Source organism: Miscanthus floridulus, chromosome 6 (genome assembly GCF_019320115.1).
Source record: "Miscanthus floridulus cultivar M001 chromosome 6, ASM1932011v1, whole genome shotgun sequence".
Lineage (NCBI taxonomy): Eukaryota > Viridiplantae > Streptophyta > Magnoliopsida > Poales > Poaceae > Miscanthus > Miscanthus floridulus.
Genome location: NC_089585.1, coordinates 100,939,728 through 100,957,332, shown reverse-complemented (window position 1 = coordinate 100,957,332; position 17,605 = coordinate 100,939,728). Strand labels below are relative to the sequence as shown.

General features: G+C 45.7%; 1 pseudogene; it reads right to left on the bottom strand.

The window, feature by feature from the left end:
• Positions 1-40: 40 nt before the first annotated feature.
• On the bottom strand, positions 41-5,936 carry LOC136460913 (uncharacterized; annotated as a pseudogene).
• Positions 5,937-17,605: the final 11,669 nt, after the last annotated feature.

Here is a 17,605-nt window from a genome sequence, read left to right as displayed (position 1 = left end):
ACAATTGCAAATAGAAGTATCATTAACAACCACAAGAATCTTAACCAGATGACCAATAAGACTGATTTGGTGAAGGATTCGCTGAAGCATGAGGATCGTTCGATGCCGCCGATTGATTCTGCACAAAGAAGAAGAGATTGTATGTGTGAGACAAGATAAATATATACCATACATGAATAAAACTTTCATACTCCACTAGGTTTGACTGTAAGCATGAACATACAAACTAAAACATTTATACTCACAGGAGTAGAATAGTGAGGAGGTGGAGGTGGAGGTGGAGCGAATAGCGAAGGTGGCGGAACTACACCCATAGCGGCGCCAAGACTTTGCATGTACTGAAGAATCTCCACCATCCTCCGCTGCTCGGCCTTCCACTCGGCCTCCACCCTCTCCATCTTCACCTGCATCTGCTCCCGTATCCTCCTCTCTTGTTCCAGCTGGGCCTACAATATATTCATCCCCAATATTACAATAATGCAAAGGAAAGGTATAAAAAAACCAATGAACTGACGAATAAACCAGGAATAACCTCGAGTGCCTCCACTCGGTGGTGTGAAGTGTCCTGCCGAGGTCGTATGGCAGGGCTCGTGCTCATGCTGCTTGCTCGAATCTGGGAGAGACTGGGAGTAGCGGCTAAGTCGATTGCGCCGTCGCCAATCTAGTACCGTCCATGCTTCTTGCCTCCTCCCACCCTCATGATGACTTCTCCATCAAGGTCCTCGGTGTTCGGATCGTACTCTAGCCCATGGACCTCCCTTGCCATCGATGTGTACTCACTGAGGCGGTTGTGGACGGTCGCATTGCTGTACGCCTCGGACCCGTCCTCCGGGTTGTAGTCGACGTCGGACGTCGCCTTGCCCTTGTGGGCCATAGCAAATGCCTTGAAGATGGAGCAAGGCTGGCCACCATGTGACGCCGACTGCGAGAAAAACAGTAAGATGATTAGAAATCATGCAGAATTGAGCGTTAGAATAAATAAATAAATTCGCGTACCCATGTTTTGCGTATCCACTGAGGCTGCGGCTGCCTTGACGGTGTGCTACACCTGGCATCATCAAACGCCGCTCCCGGCATAAGTTGTGCGTCTCCTCCCACTCGTGTGAGCATCACTTGTCCACCATCTGTACCCAACACTGGGGATGCGTGGCGTACCAATAAGGAATCATCTACATGCCATCAAGTACATGACATATCAGAAGATGAAATTAAGCCTACTTAATCTCAAAAGGAATCAGTATTAATGTTCTGTATTTACCTGCAAGTACTGGTCCTGGGTCAGCGTCATGGTTCTTGTGTCCCTTTTGGTGGCCTTTATTCCAAGGACGGTCCCGTGGTAAGTTACGACGGCCTGGATGCGTGCCTCGTAATGCATGTCCATGACGAGTTTTTTGCAGCATTTGGTAGCCACCGCATCCGCCCTAGCCTCATGTCAGTCCTGGCATCTAAAGAAATCATGCATGCAAACACAATGTATCCATTCATTATTTCAAGAATGTCCAATGAATGCGATGTATTGAGCAATGTAGTGCGAGAAAGACTTACCCATAGCTCTTGCTTCACCCGCTCTGCCTTGTTGTTGAATACCCTACGGGCCCGATCTGCAGCATCGGGGGCGGCGGCGTAGTGGTCAAACAAGTAGGCCGGCCCCGTCACTCCGGCGTACTCAAGTAGGCCAGGGAAGTGCTCCTTGCATAGAAGACCGAGGATGCCATTGACTTGGCATGTGTGAGTACCTCCACTCGCCACAATCGTCTAGTTCCTACCCAAGTGATTATGAAAAATTATTAGTTTCTATTTTGATTTTCAACATATCATATAAAGTAGTGATAACATCTAAAGTTACTTACTTTTCCCCCTCGGGTCGAATCAGCGGGCGTCTCTCACGAGGTATCGGTCGCTAAGGGAGGCTCGTGGGACCTCGCAAGTAGACGCTCGATGAACTAGAGGAAGCGAAACCCCCTGCTGTCGCCTCCTCCTCGTCGTCCTCCTGCGCGTCCTCCTGCGCTTCTCGGCATCCTCCTAGGGCACATGCTCCTCCTCCTCCTCCTCACGTGACGGGGCAGTAGGCGACAACTCCCTCCTGCGGCTGCTCCTCCTCCTACTCTCCTCTGGTGTAGCGGTCCTTGTCCTTCGCTACAAAGACACTAGCTTCCTCATCCCACCGCCCACCATCTTTGTTCAATCACCTGCAATTAAAAAGAGTAAATCAATAAGCACAGATAAACAAGAAGTACTTAGAAAGAGATGCAAAATAAACAAAACATAATTACAAAATAACATAGTATTACATGTATTAGAAATAATCTTCATGATCAGGATTAGCTAGATCATAAGTCTCATCATCACTATCAATCATGTCAAAATAATCAACACTATCCGAATGAGCAATGTTGTCATTGTCATTGTCATTGTCTAAATGTAATCGCTCAAGCATTTGTAAGTCCTTCACATTTTGCAACTCATCTCCAGCGTCCTCTTCAATAACCGTTTCATTGTCTACTTCCATTTCGATTGTTTTGGTTAAGTCTATCTCAAACCTCCCTTTTAGTCCCTCTTCTTGAAAGAACTCTCCGTCATATGTGTTTAGGTCTAAGTTGTAATCTTCATCATTTGGGATAGGCACTTTACTGTGTGGCGATACCCTGTGCACAATATCCCAATCCTTAAGATGCCTTTTGGTTTGACACGCATATGGGAGATAATAAACTTGCGTGGCCTGTTGGGCCACAATATAGACATCATCTCCTGGTAAGACAGAATACTATCGAATTTCAACTAGCCCAAGATTAGAATATGTCTGTCTCATTACTTCAGGATCAAACCAATGGCATTTAAATATGACGGGATTAAAAGGTTTGGAACCATGAAACTTGAGTTCGTATATTTCTTCAATTCTTCCATAATACTCGATCTCATCAACGCAGGGCGTAAAAACTCTAGAACTTGTGGTTCTTCGATTGGGCCGACTCTGCTCGTAGCTTGTTGTGCGAAAGCGATATCCATTCACGTCATAACCGGAAAATGACCTGACCCTATAGGCAAAGCCATCGACAACCTGTCTCAACTCGGCACGCATAGACGCATCTATTCACGTCATAACCGGAAAATAACCTACAAGCTCAAGCAGGATACATCATTATATATTCGCATGTACGAGCAACTTGGAATGTCAAACTAAGTACGAGCTAAATTGGACGGTACCTTCCGTTTGAACCAAGAAATGAAATTGGGCATTCCATTTCCCGCACCCTATCTAAGAAGGGTATCTAGCTGCTGCAGGGTAGGATCCCTTGATTGACGCCAGAATTCATGAAGAAATTCCCTATACCAACGAGAAACAAGGGGGTTGGATGCAGAATAGTGATGGCGTATTTAACAAGTTCGCTGAGAACTTACTGCATGTACGGCTCCACTTCGTCAAAGTTGGTCAACACGTATAGCATGATATGGCGCCACTCTTTATGATTCAAGGTCTTGGGGGTCGATGCACTTGTGCTTCCGAGTTGCCCTCGGAAAAGGCTGAGGTTCGATTCATTTTCGCCAGCATTGTAAAGAGGGGGTGGATTATGCACGCTAGGGAGGTTGTCACCATAGTATGTTGTTTTGAAGTTCGCCACCTTCTCTAGAATGTATGCCTCTGCAATGGAAGCCTCGATTTTGCATTTATTTCTACATTTCTTTTGAAGAACCTTTAGACATCTCTAGATTGGATAGCACCAACGGCCCTGCACGGGCCCCCCCCATTCGTGCCTCATATAGGAGGTGCAAAATCAAATGCTGCATCGGATTGAAGAAGCCAGGTGGAAAGATCTTCTTCAACTTACAGAGCAACACATGTGCCATTCTTTCTAAGTCAGCAATCATGGTCCAAGATAACTCCTTGGCACAAAACTGGCGAAAGAAATAGCTCAACTCTGCCAGCACTAGCCAGGCATGCTCAGGGACATAGCCTCGAACCATCGCCGGAAGAAGCCGCTCAATCCATATGTGGTAGTCATGACTCTTCATCCCTAAGACTTGCATAGTAGATAAGTTCACTCCCCTCCTTAGATTAGTTGCATACCCATCAGGCAACATTAACATCTGGATCCATTCTAGTACTTCCCTCCCTTGGGGCTTGCTCAAGACAAAATCGGCCTTAGGCCTTCCCTATGTCTTGCCACAACTAGGAGGCTTCATATGTTGGTTTGGTCTATTGCATAACGTTGCCAGATCCACTCTAGCCTTAATGTTGTCCTTTGACTTGTCAGGAATGTCCATGATTGTTGCCCAAAGTGCCTCGACGATATTCTTTTTAGTGTGCATTACATCAATGTTGTGTGGAAGGAGAAGGTCATCAAAATAGGGGAGCCGAGTCAAGCCTGACTTATGAGTCCATATATGTTGCTCACCATATCCCACAAAACCACCTTTTGGATTGACCATGAGACCATCTATCTATTCACGAACCGCGGCACCAGTCATTATCGGTGGTGCAGGGTCTATCACTACGACACATTTCGTAAAGTTCTTGATGTCTCGTCTGAATACATGGTCAAGAGGGAGGAATTGCCGATATTTGTCTAACGATGAATACTTGCCACCCTTCTACAACCAAATGAACCTCAGACCTTCCTTGCATACTGGGCATGGGAACTTCCCATGAACACACCAGGTGCAGAATATCCCATACGCCAAGAAGTCATGCAGGGAGTAGTGGTACCAAACATGCATTTTGAAGTTTTTCTTTGTAGCTCGGTCGTATGTCCATACCCCTTCCTCCTAAGCATGGACCAATTCATCAATCATAGGCTCCATGAACACACCCATATTATTCCCCAGGTGTTCAGGAATTATCAACGACAAGAATACGTTCTATCGTTGAAAGCATACGCCGGGGGGAAGATTGAGGGGGATAACGAACATGGGCCAACATGTGTATGGGGCAGCCATCATTCTATAAGGATTGAACCCATCTATTGCCAGCGCAACACGTACATTACGAGCCTCTTTAGCTTTCTCATGATGAATGTCATCAAAGTGGGTCCATGCTTCACTATCGGATGCATGTACCATCCTATCAGGATTATATCATTTGCCATTTTTGTGCCATGTCATCTGTTTCGCGGATTCCTTGCTCATGTATAGCCATTGGATCCTGGTATGAATGGAAGGTGTCGTAGGATTGTCATGGAAATGTGAAGCTACCTCTTCTAGCCATCACCAGAATCTACCTCTAGGAACCTAGAGGATTTACACTTTGGACAGTACTTTGCTTCCACGTATTCTTTCCTAAATAGGACGCACCCCTTCGGGCAAGCATGTATCTGCTCATACGGCATCTTAAGTGCACGAAGGAGTTTCTGTGACTCGTGCATGCTCTTTGGCAGAAGGTGACCCTCTGAAAGCAGGGTACCAATAACTGTCAACATACCATCGAAGGCGTCTCGACTCAGGCTATATTGGGACTTTAATGCCATTATACGTCCAATGGCATCCAGTTGAGAAATCTTTGTCTAGCCATGAAGAGGTTTCTGTGCCGCGGCAAACATGTCGTAGAACACCTTTGCGGTTGCCTCTGGCTCCTCCTCCGTACGTCCTTCAGTGAACTGTGCCTCGTGATAGTCATTTAACATGTCTGCTACCCCGGCATTAGCATCATAATCCTCGACGCGTGGTCTCACCACCTCCTCTCTCATACGATTGGCTTTACCATGGTAGACCCACCGAGTATAGTTTGCCGTAAATCCATTCTTCCAAAGATATTCCCCCATGACCTTCTTCGTTTGTCTTTTCCTGTTTGCACATTTGTTGCAGAGACAGCAAATTTTACTCGCTCCTTTAGCAGCCACGCCAAATGTCTGTTCTAAGAAAGCATCGGTCTTGTCGATCCATTTATTAGTGACCTGACCCTAACTTGCGCGGCCCGTGTACATCTACTCACGGTCCTCCATCCTCTAACAATTATAGCAATGAGTAATATAAACATCAATTGCATCTACATGACATTCCTACTATCTAATAGGTGATGATAGGTCCTAATACCATGCGAGGACCTATAGATGAGGTTAGTTTCCATGCTCTACTCCTATCCGAGACAGAATTTCGGTAGCACCTCCCTGCTGTTCTCCAAATACACGTCCTATCAGGGAGAGTGTGTATCCGGAGAACAACAGGGAGATGATGCCGGTCTCGGTTCAGAGCAGACCATGGAAACTAACCCCACCTAACCCCACCTACGCATCCGCGGGCTATCCAAAAAACATGGACAATTCGAAACATATACGGTTTTAGATATGCAAATATCTGCATATTTCCAACTGTATCTCTTTCGAACGGGAGACGCCTAACTAGGTTACGTGATCTACAACCATGATATAGAAAAAGGGGTTATACCTAGGGTGGCGGTAGAGTCAGGCTAGCGGGACCATGGTGGGTCGGTGCAGTGGCGAGACGACGCGGTGCAGGCAGACCCACAGCAGCGAGGAAGGCGATCGGGGTCACCGAGGTACTCTGGCTCCGCTTCGACGGGCTCTTCTCTGCAAAAAAAGAAACATAAAACTGTCAATATAAAATTTCGGCAGCACCTCCCCTGCACGGTTAAGTTTCCAAAACCTACAAGAAAACCAACAGCACGATGGCCGACATGCACATATATATGAACAGCACGATGGCCTCCTCCTCCTTCCTCCTTCCTCCTCCTCCTCTTCCTCCTTCATCCTCCTCTCCTCCTCTCCTCTCTTTCTCCTCCTCCAGCGGTGTGGCACGGGGGGCGGCAGCGGCGCTGGCGTGGTCAGCGTGCGTGTGTGCGTGCGTGCGGTGTGTGTGGGTCGGCTGGGCCGCCGGGGTTAAATCTCTCCTTTGTCGAGTGCCCCCGATCTGGCACTCGGTAAATTATTTTTTTAATTTTTTTTAATTCTCTGCCAAGTGCACCTAGCCTGGCACTCGGCAAAGAGGGTTTTTTTTAAAAAAAAATCTTTGTCGAGTGCCCACGATCTGGCACTCGCCAAAGTATTTTTTAATTTTTTTAAATTCTTTGCCGAGTGCCACCCGGCTTGGCACTCGGCAAAGAGGGGTATTTTTTTTAAAAAAAATAAACTCTCTTGCCGAGTGCCAGCCGTCCTGGCACTCGGCAAAGAGGCTCCTTTGCCGAGCGCCAAACTCAGACACTCGGCAAATCGTTTTTTTTTTCTTCCTACCCCCATACTTTTTCTGCAGCCCTCATACAATACCTGGTACTCCATGTCCCAATGTGGCATATTTCTCAGACTTTTTCTATATTTCTTTAATTTATTTTATTTAATTAAATTTTCTTGGATAATTCAAATTATAACCGCTAGTCATTCGAATAATGAAATAAATAAATAAATAAATAAATGATATTCATGTTATTTAATATAATGTGAGACCGTATCCAGGAACATACCATCAATTTTGAACATATTGTTCATGAAACATGACTACAAACTTGCGGTCGAGTTGTTTTAAATTCTATAAAAAGCAAACGAAGTCCGAAAATCATGAAACTTGTCAAGATGTCATGATATCATATGTGGAGGCTGTGATAAAAATTTGATAAGATTTCGCGTAAGTTGTCACGTACGATGCTTGCAAACCACCTCTTTGTTGAGTGTCAGTTGTTTGCCGAGTGCTTTCTCTCTGGTACTCGGTAAATAGCCTCTTTGTCGAGCGTCCGATAAAAAACACTCGACAAATTCTCGGACACTCGACAAAGAAGCCGTCTTCGGTAGTGAATTAGTAGAAAATTGGGTTATGAATTCCTTGTACGAGCAATGCTGTAGAATCAAGATCAAATGAATTTTGCTGCCATCAGTCACCACTCTCCCTCCTGTTTGCCTACGTTACAAATACGGTTAATTAATGGTAGATTAGTGATTGATCTCTAAAAAGATAGAATAGTGATTAATGCAAAATTTTATTAGCAAAGGTTGCTAATGACAGATACACACATTGGAAACCATCATCTGAGTATAAATATCTAAGAGCATCTCTTACAGACTCTTTAGAAAGGAAAAAAAAAAAACTAAACCTCCACAGTTTGAGATGCGGAGCCACTGCAACGCGTTCATGTTCCTCCAGACTGCCCCAGCCTGTGCAGACGGCGAGTGGAAGCGCCGAGCTGCGCACATGTGGCGAGCCTCCTGAGCGCCTCCGTCTGTACCGTGAGTTCCAGCGACCGCAACTGCCACAGGCTCTCTATAGCTCGTCGAAATTGGCGCTGCCGACCGTGTACCAGTCAGGATAGCTGGAATACATGTGCAACACTCGCAGCTGCATGAGACAGGATATCAGTCCGCCGGGAACGACTCGTAAGAGCGCACTACTACAGATATTATTTACGGACAATTGTCTGTTGGACATCCAAAGTGATGGTCCTTTGCTGACGGACACCCACTTTAGAGCTTTTTGCCAGAAGACACTCTGGTTCTCTGAAATTGGGCCACAGGACACCGCGGACCGATTGCAGCCAGTTGAGGAGAGAGAACAGCGGTGAAATGACATTCTTGCCCCTGCTGCGACGCGGCCATGGGAGGCGGTGACGCCTCGCTGGACTTCGGCGAAGACGGCGCTGAGGGGTTCGGCCGGGCGCACGAAGGGCACAGGGGCGCGAAGCGCAGCCTCACGAACTCGGCCGCGTAGTTTGGGTCGCCGGAGCGGCGCTGCGCGTGGCGACGAGCCATGGGTGGCCGGCGTGAGCTCACCGGAGATCGGCGTCGCAGGACTACGGCGCACGGTGGGCCAAGGCGAGGGCACGGGCAGGTGCGGCTCGGTCTCGCGATCTCGCTGCGAGGGTTTACAACTGCCGAGGCTGGCCGGAGACGGCAGTGCACGCGGTGGAGCGGAGCAGCGGTGGCGGCGCTACAACGACGAGGGCGTGCGGGCACGTGGAAGCGAGGGAGAGGGCGGGAAGGGCACCAGCGGATAGCTCACCTTGGGGCGAAGCTCGCAGCGGCGGTCTCATCGGTGGAGACAAGGTGGCCGCGGAGATCGACGGCGGCGGCTCCGAGCTTGTGGCGGCGGCTATGGCGGCGTGGCTAGGGTTAGGGGTCTAGGCGTCGGCAGCAGCTCTGCTGCAGTCCCTTTATAGGCCGCGGCCATCCTCGGGGTACGCGCACGGGCGGATCGACGGAGGCGCGGGCGTCCACACGATGCGGAGCGGGGAAGACGACGGTCTCCCGCTGACGCGTGGGGCCAAGGCATCAGCGGCTCGGCGCGGCTGGCAGGCGGGGCCCGCTTGGCGGCATCACGGGCACGCCGAGAGGAAGAAGAAAGCGGTAGGGGCAAGAATGTCATTTCACCGCTGTTCTCTCTCCTCAAACCGCTGCAACCGGTCCGCGGTGTCCTGTGGCCTAATTTCACCGAACCAGAGTGTCTTCTGGCAAAAGGCTCCAAAGTGGGTGTCCGCCAGCAAAGGACCATCACTTTGGATGTCCAACAGATAATTTTCCCTATTATTTATAGGTGCGGCTCAAGACTGTTTGTATGGACGGTTTGGCTAGTCATCCCTACCAAACCGTCTCTACAAATCATGTATTTATAGGAGCGGTTCCCAAACCGTCCCTATAAATCGATTTGTAGGAGCGGCTGGTGTTATCAGCCGCCCCTATAATACCTATTTGTAGGGGCGGTTCAGTCTAGAACCGCCCCTACAGTATATTTTTCCGCAAAAAAAATCCAAATTTACAATTCAAATTTGACCAGAACAGCCCTTTTGTTTCCGCGTATTCCCACGTTCGTGTTGCGAGTGAGCGATCAACGTTCCGAACCGTGTTCGCTCAACGTCTCACCAAACGCCCCGTGACCAACGTTTCGAACCGCGTTCGCTCAAGAGTATTATATAAACTACAATTACAAGTATAATTCACAAGAATATATACAATCCATCATTAAATAGACATAATTCACAAGGTAAAACTAATGTCAAATTCCATATACATTGTTATCAACGGCCTAGAGCTAGCCTTTCGGTCTTATGAAGGTGTTGGTACTGAGGATTTCTACCTAAGTCAGACTCTCGGTCATGGTAGGTGCCTTTGACGTGTACAATCTGGTCCAATATGAAGTTGCAAAGGTCGCCGACGAGCTCTAATTGTTGGTCATCCTTGTATGGGTCTCTTTTTATTTCTTTCTCTTCGTTCCACTATAAGAGAACAAGTTTTGGTTTAGTATTTATACCATGTACGAAGTTTTTATACTATGGGTGAAGAGGTTCAAACTTACCCTTAAGGGGTGTCTCCTATAGGCACCGGTGTTACTCATCATAGAACATATATAGTATCCACAATGTACACTCCTAGACTTCTGCTTGGGGCAATGTGTGTTTTGCATATGAAAATATTAAGTAATGCTTTTGACAGCCATGTAATGGAGTACTGAAGAAATAAGTTACACTTACCGCACATAGTATTTTTATAGCCAGTTTTTCCTTTCTTGCTGGATCATGCCTTCCGTGATGTTTAGTGACATAGAACATAAATGCCCTATTTGAATTATTTTAGCAAATACAACTTGTTAGTATCCAAAAGTGAACGTTATAGGTATGTATACAGACATATAAGCTAATGAGGATTGTCGATATATATACGTCTTGAGAATCGATATGAAGTGTTTGTATGGCACTGGGTCCCTATCTATTGAATCAAAGACCCATGCCATGCTGCTCCCAACATCAACGCCTATACAAATCCAGTGGTTGCTACATGGATTTAACTATAGAACTAGATAAGCTCTTTTGCATCGAATAAAATATATCGAACAAAGCTTTAAGTATAGAGTTAAACTTACTCGAAGTTGTATGGTAGCCATATAGTAGAGTGCTGTTGGACAATTTTGAAAGCCAGGGCAATGTATGATGCAACCTTAAGGGACTCTTCCCTTAGTTTCACCGTACGGATGTGCTCTTTCTCCCTAAGAGTCTTTCCATCAGCTAGCTCTTTGGCATCTAGTTTCCACTATTTAGGGTAATTAAAATTTGTTTGTGCTATAGCTTGAGGGTCTATATACCTAGCTTTCACACTTGGCATTTAGTTTGACAATGTGCACTTGAATTCTATAAATTACTGGCGTGGGTTAGTTACAACAAAATTCAAAGATTATATTCATATCATATCGGGAGGAGCAAGGACTTACAGGCACCACGTGCGAATTAGATTCATCTCTATTGCTCCGAGGTGAAAAGCATAGTCTGCATGTCATTGAAGTCAAAGACAATTTTCCTGGTTGGACTTCCAAATGTGCCGGTGGGGAAGCATGCTCGTACGAGGTCTATGCTCGTTGAGAGAACACTGCAAGTACCTAATCATGAAACCTTCTCATTCAAGTGGTAGGCGCTTGGATGTCCCGGTTTGGTAGGAAGGGCTTGCCTCTTTCATATGTTTTCGGGCAATCCTTTGACCATTTGATGGCATCAATATTTGGATACTGCTTTGCTGTTTGGTGGAGTTTGCTAGTGACGGCCTCCTCAGAACTCCGTGATGTGACTTTTTTAACTTGGTTCTCAGGCTTGAACTGGTCATGGGAATACCACTTGTGCACCGGCGAGACGTCTTTCATCGGAACATAAACTGGTGTTATGGTGATTGGATGCTTCTTTCAAAGTTCCCATTCAGGCACGTCCTCATCTTCTTGTGCATCACCTTCTTCAGGAGGCACTCGTTGTTCATATATCGGTTGTGCTTGTTGAGAAGATTGTGGCATCTCATCATGCACTTGCTCGGTACGAGCTGGAGAAGGTTGTGGCTTATCAGGCACATGCTTGCTAGGAGGCGGAGAAGAATGTGGCATCTTAGGAATGTGGTGGTCATGAGATGGTGAAAATATCTCCCCGACCTCAACAACTCGCTCCAAATTTGGGAGAGGGGGAGGCAGCGAAGAAGCAGTCAATATAATGTCCCGTTTGTGCCAGAGGATGAACTATCCCATTACATCTCCGAGTAACACCAGCCCCTCAGGAGTTGCGTAGTCTATCCTCCACTGCATGAACTCGGGCTTCACAGTATGCACCTCGACCCTAGTGTAGTCTAGTGGTATCTTATTATTATGGTGTAAGCCACCGGGAGGATGTACCACACCCGTTGCCACCTCCATCACAATGTTCTACCGGCCGCTGAGAAACACTAAGGTGCAACTAGTTGGTTCCCGTATGCAATTGACGGAGGTTGTGGCTGCAGTGGAACCTTAGCTGTTAGGAACTTTCAGAGGGCTGCCAACTAATGCCAGTTCTCCTGGTGGCGTCATTAATGTCCGTGGCTCCGTAGATAGTCCTTGCTCCTCCAACGTCTTCGCAACTAGAGCCTTTACTTGGAGCTCAAGATTAGTCTCCTGGTCTCTGCCATGTTTCTTATACATGTGCCTGTCCTCTTCGAATCCGTGCTTCCAGATCATCCTTTTCCCTAGCCCCCTGGTGCGGCCTGTGTGCTCCTTGTTTCTCAAGCCAAGGCTAAGCTCGTCCCTCTCTCTGGAAGGATTGAATTAGACATTCTCCTTGTCTTCAACATATTTCAGTATCCTTGATACTGCCTCTTGGGTCTCCGGCTTATCAAACTTAAGATTACCGCCGGATGATTCTGTACTCCACGCATATATCCAATTCCTTGAGCGTACCTTCAAATTCGTCATATCCATATTCCCAGCAGCTATATTCTCTTCATCCATCTTCCTAAACTGCTCTTCCTTGGCATAGTAGCCACCAAGGCATAAATGATGGTGGTGTTTGTTCCTCTTCGCCAGCTCGGTGTAATGGGCACTGAGCTCTAATGCCTCTGGTGAAGTCTTCTGAGCCACGAACTCCTCCCATTGACTAGAAGTTATTTTGCCAAACTCGTTGAAGAGAGTTAACCCCTTTTGGATATATTTTTTGTTGAGCTCTAACCTCCAACGTCGGAATGACTCTCCCATCATCCTGAAAGCATTCTTTTTTACCAGTTCGTGATTACCCTCCGAAAATCTAAAATTGAGCTTCAGCTACCTATCCCATAGTTCATCCTTTTTCTTCTCTAGTACCTCTTTCCAGTTAGGGATTGTTGGGTTCAATTTATCTCTAACTCAGGCCCCGATCGCATTACGAAATCGTCCTCTTAATTCCTTCGGCTCAAGGATCTCCCCTGCTGACCCGACCTCCGTTATCACATATCATGCCTTATCTGGATATAGATTTGCTTTTCTATCCCCTCGTTTCCTCTTAGGCTTTGTAGTCGTGGTTGTGTCTTGAGGTTGTGGAGCAGAGGCCTCAATGTCCGTCTCTGTGGCTGTTGCCTCTGCTCTTCTTTCCTCTACTCCGTCTTGTCCAGCGAGATGTCGCGGATGTCGACGTCGTCTTTTCTGAGTTTCAGGAGGGACCTATATATATGACAGGTCAAAGTGTTAGCAGAGGTAACATAGCCAAAGCTTTAGCAAAATTTATAAGCTAAGACTTTATCCCTACCTCCTCGTTTGGGTCAAAATCCTTGTCCAAATCTTCCTCCGTTGGCCTCCTTCTGGCTTCACGTGGGAAAGGATCCTCGGGACTTACATATCCCTCTTCTGAGTCGTCATCATCGTCATCCTCTTCTTCTTTGCCTTCAGCAGCCTCTCCTGCTCTTCCTTCTGCTTCCCCCTTCCTCCTTATCACATTGCTCCTGAGTAAGCATCACTTCTAGATCCTTTTCTAACTCGTTATTGAACTGCTCCTGAGTAAGTTGGTCCTCTAGTGCTTGCTCCTTATAGGTTGGCTCCTCATCATGCTCGGAGCATCGGGTTGCACTGTCTGGTGTCCGTGATATTATTTCGCGCTTTATTCTAATAGATGCAAGAAAGTTTGCTTTAGGTACGTGAGAAGGTATAAGAAATCAAAAAGGTCAATAAACCAAAGTAGTCCTATAAAACAACACTATATAAAAAAATGAGTAGTAGCAGTAGTAGAGGCCTCAGAAACATATCAATCATCATTTGATCATGAACTTAGAGCATCAAGACATCATAACAGAGAAGAGAGGAGAAGGTAATGTAGGGGCGGCTGCTAATGATGCCAAGTTCCTCACAAGTTCTTGATCATCAGCTCATATTCTATATAATGTATGGACTTAGACAATTTCATCATTGACAAAACAAAGGAGAGGAGAGGAGAGGGGAGATTTGACAAAAAAAAAAGCAACAGCTGCTTAACAAACATAGAGAGGAAAAGGTGTAAAAAAAAGCAGTTGCTGCTTTCCAAACATAGAGGATAGGAAAGGTGGCAAAAATAGAGGAGAGCGGAGATTTGGCAAAAAAAAACAGTTGCTGCTTTCCAAAAAAAAGCAACAGCTGCCATACTGACTTTGCTCGTTCACACGTGAATATCATATGCTTAATATCACATTTATTATTTATTATGGCGCTGTCACAGCTGAGAGAGAGAAGGTAAAGTCGTTCGTTAACTGTAAAGCAGCAACTGCTGCTGTTTGGTTCAATTGAATGAATGTTGATGGAACCAAGGGACCAAGCAAGCAAAGCAACTGAAGAACAGAACCAACAGTTCTGCACAGCCATGACTCCTTCCTGGTTGCAGGAGGTGGTTGGGATCACAGAAGAATGGATGGCGCAAAGGATCAGCTTGGGGTGCAACAGAGAGGGAGGTACTGTTGTTGTTGCGGTGTAGTTGAGTTCAGGGAGGGGGACATCATCAAGAAGACGGTTTGATCACCATCTAGTGCGCTACTGAATCAGGCAGTAGCATCTGCTTGTACGAGACAATGAGTCCTAGCAATGTTACCCGGTAGCACTATAGAAAAGAGAAGCAAGCCTTTCTGACAGGTCTTCAAAAAATTATCATTTTTAAGAGAAGTTTGGCTTATCCACACAATCCGTATTACGCTTCCCCGAGCCACTTTTCGGATGGCTAAAAGCAATAAATTTTAAAAATTATGCACTAAAAAGTGGGCACAACAGGTTTTGAAACGGGATGTGGTAGCGTATCAGATTTTTCTTTCCAGCAATGACCTAAATCTGTGGCCTACACTTCCTTAAAGTACAAATAGTGGTATCACAGTTAATCACCTGATCAAGAAAAGAAACCCAGTTCCAACCAATAACATTTGCTGTTCTGATCTGGATATGGATGTAGACACTAGAAGTGCATGACACATATAATGATTTCAGGACCATAGTAGTGAACAAGCTTTTCCATTTCTGCAAGAAAGGTTCTAAGTGGATCTCTGTCATCTCCACTAGAATTCCCACGACCCTATCCTAATGACTCAGGCTACTTTGGAAAGACACAGACATTAAAAGGACCAACTAATAGTGCTAAAAATGCTTGTGCCACGAGAATAGTATTGCAGCATATCACATAACACATAAATGACTATTTTGAAAAAAGTATAATGTGCAACAGCAGAAGGAAGAGGAAATCAAACAAAATAAATCATATGATAAACCTAAGCAATTTCCTGCATAAGGAAAACTGATAAAATTCATGACAAAAACTAGTTATTAACAGAACTGAGATGCAACACATCATGGCTCAAGTTATTAACTGAACTGAGATTCAACAAAAAAAATTGAAATAGTTCACACTTGTACAAATGAAAGCACAGTCAATACACACAGCCACATCAAAAATGGAAATGAATGAAACTGAACAAAAAAAAGACTACTAAAACTAAACCACTAATAACTATAAGCTAATGAAAACATTTCAATAAAATCTACAAGACTAACTTAAGAGATAACACAAAGACTACAATAAAAAACAGTGGCATGATCACACACAGCCACATCCAGCTGTGTGTTTATTTGCTTGCCAAAGCAACCATTGGCATGATCAAACACATCATTTATGAATAAATACAGTGGCTGTTAGTTTCAACAAACAAGAACCAAACTGGTGTTTTGTTAACATTATTCGTAGAAAGAATGGTAGAAAGAAGGAAAATCAAATAAAATGACTAAAAACATTAGTACAGCTTTCCAACCCTGTAAAAATAAAGGCAAGCACATATTTTGACAGTCTGTAAACATATGACATACTTTGGTATAACCAATGCAAGCATGCAGTCTGATTATTATAAGTGTGGCTTCCAACCAAACAAAAACAAGGTAACGGTGTCCACATCACTCTACAGCATGCAAACAAATTAAATGATGACATAATATAGCTGCTAGCGAGGAAGAAGATAATGTACAAAGGTGAGACGACAGCCAAATAAATAATAATGGTTTGATGTGGATGGTAACAACGGACAGTGGCAGGGGATGTTTGCTAGTGGCGCTTGGACGGAGGAATCAACAGTGCACGGAGCGAGACCGGTATTTAATTATGCCGTAATTGATTACGGCCTGACCCTGACCAAACACAAGTATCGGTTTCTATTCCCCTCCGTAAACCGGTAATGCTACATTTTTGTGAACCAAACAATATCTTAGGTCGTTTAGCCTAGGATCCGAACGATGATTGACTACTACATGTATCAGCAAGAAAATTGTTTATGACGGTTGCCCGTTTAGACTGAGCAAATGATAATTATCATGATGTAGCTTCATCAAATTATAGAAAAATCCAGTAGTATGGTCTCCTAATTAGGTATAAAGGATAATGCAATTTTCATGGCAAGCATCAGGATTGATACTCTTGGGAATCATAACCCCCACTAGTAGAAAAAAATCCATTTTAGGAGGTGGGGCATTGGAAAGTCTACTTACAACAATGTGCATATTATAGTTACAGAACATTTGATTTTATTCAAGATTATTACAGAACAGTTGATTTGTTTAATGTATTTCCTGTAAAAAGAACACTGTCAATTTATTGCTAATCCAAGTCATGCGAGCAAATAAGACTAATGACTCCAATCTATCTCAGATAACACAAGGCAATGTGGTTTTCAGGAATTGGTTTGAGTACAAAAACATAATTTGCTAGGCAATCACCATCAAAAGCACACAAGTTCAGCAACTGTGTTAGCGGCTGCTTGCTAAGGTAGTAAGCTATGCAAATGAGCAGATCCCTAACATTCAATTATCGAATCAGAAACCAATTTAACAGATGCACACACAAAATTTTAGGATCCACAAGAAACGGTGTGACAAGAGAAGAATGAGAGATGAGGTGTGGGTCAAACCCTAGTGGATCCAGAAACTACTGCAATGAAGGAGATGAGGTGCACTGACCTTCGAAACAGATGGCAGTGGTGGTGGAGATGGCGATGGCGGACGAGGAGCGAGGTGGCGGTGATGGATGAGCTAGGTGGCGGCGGAGGAGGAGCGCCCGAGAGCGACCCCCGCATCAACGTCGCATGCATGAGAGAGACCAAGCGATAGCGAGGTGGAGGGATGTCGGAGAGCGCGCGCGGGCCGGCGAGTTCGGTGGTTGAGGTCGGAGAGGAAGCGCCGGTGGCGGGGACACCAGCTAGAGCATGTGGCCGAGCCGGCGGAGCTCAAACCCTAGCCCTAGTGGCCTATGGAAAGGCGGTGGTTGGGGAACGGTGGACGGAAGGTGCAGTTAGGTGAGGATGGAAGGAGGTCAGAGAAGGCAGTTGTAGGCCACATGAGACGGCGGCGACGGCAATGGGGCGGCGGAGAAAAAAATCGGCAGCCTGTCGACGTCCGAGAGGAAGAAAGCGCCCAGTACATAGAACGATGGACGGAG